The sequence below is a fragment of the Hydra vulgaris genome, chromosome 02 (genome assembly GCF_038396675.1).
Source record: "Hydra vulgaris chromosome 02, alternate assembly HydraT2T_AEP".
In the NCBI taxonomy this organism is placed as follows: Eukaryota; Metazoa; Cnidaria; class Hydrozoa; order Anthoathecata; family Hydridae; genus Hydra; species Hydra vulgaris.
In genome coordinates this window covers 46197497-46199130 of record NC_088921.1, presented here as the reverse complement: position 1 = coordinate 46199130, position 1634 = coordinate 46197497, and the positions used below count along the sequence as shown (strand labels likewise).

The 1634-nt window shown below is 23.3% G+C and overlaps 1 protein-coding gene across 2 annotated transcripts in view; it reads left to right on the top strand.

The window, feature by feature from the left end:
- LOC100212162 (adenylate kinase 8) overlaps positions 1-1634 on the top strand; it is a 37111-nt gene that overhangs the window by 148 nt on the left and 35329 nt on the right. The window lies entirely within an intron of this gene.

Below are 1634 nucleotides of genomic sequence, written 5' to 3'. Positions count from 1 at the left end.
GTTTAGGACTAAGTTGTTTTTAACGACATTCATTAAAAAGCTTCTTTAGTTTTTTGCTAGGTTATATTTTACTCATTTGTAGCATTACTAAGAGCATTAGTAATACCACAAATTAGTTAATTATTATGCTAGTAGGCTATTATTGTTAGATAATATTAATAATAATGATGCTTCTAATATTGTTAGGCTTATCATTATTATGATTTAATAAACTGAAATAACTTTAGCCTAGCAATTTTTTTTTCAAAGTAATGAGGTGCTTATCTGGCATCAGATATTTCCATTCGGATTGAAGTTTTTCCCTATATTATTTATATTAGTTTAGAATGCACTAATTACAGAACAAACAAGGCATTAAATGTAGTTCTTTAACGTTTAGGTTTTTATGCCTTTAGTTGTAACAAATAATGAGTCAATCAATCAATCAATTATATATTTCTGAATAAAGATCTTGCATTCAAGAATATTAACAAACAATAAAATAACTAATATTAGGTAAACACCTATAAATTAAAGGTGTTTACCTAATACTAGTTATACTATTAGCATTATAGTATAATACTAATAATATATAATAAAGATAATATTAGCACAAAGATAATAACAATAAATATGATAATAACAATAGTATCATTAATCAAAACATTAATGATAATGTTAATAAAAAAGAACTTGATAATAGTAATATTATTATTATTGTTATTATGGTTATATCAAATAGTAGTATAAGTATTAGCATAAAAAAGAAGTAACAGAAGTAAAAGAAGCAGTAAAATTTATGATAAAATGTAATTAGAAATATAAAGTAAATGATAAGTAAATAATAAATAAAATGGAAAGTAGATGTTTATAGATAGTGTGTTTTAATATATATATATATATATATATATATATATATATATATATATATATATATATATATATATATATATATATATATATATATATATATACATATATATATATATATATATATATATAATAATAATAATAATAATAATAATAATAATAATAATAATAATAATTAGAGATTAAAGTGCCATTATTTACAACAATCACAATAGTGATGAAGTAATTCAGAAGCACTAAAACAAGTTGGCTATGAGTTTGAAAAAGCGTTTATAAAAAGTTCATATTTTAGTCTTTTTTAAATGTTTCTAAAGAGGTTGAGTTTCGCGTGTTCATAGATAAACCATTCCAAATTCGAGGTGCAGTCATACAAAAAGAATTTGAGCCCAGAGAAGTTTTTTGTTGACAACGTGTAAGTTGACAACTGTCTAATGATCTAGTTTTTTGTTTTGAAGTTTGGACTTCTAGGAGTTCAAATAAATATGCAGGAGATTTAGATAATAAAATTTTATTTGTGATAACTGATATCTTATAGATTATTCTTTGATTTATTGGTAACCAATGAAGAGATTTCAGCAATATTTCTGAATTTAAATGAATAGGAGAATGGAAAACGATTCGAGATAAGCTATTTTGAATTCGTTGGAGTTTTTTAATATTTTTTTGATAAGTTCCAGATAAAATAGTCAAGCTGAGTGTTAACAATGCCACATGCAATTGTATTTGCAGCTTCTTTAGTCAGACATGGACGAATGTGGCGAAGTGCACGAATATGGTAATTGCAG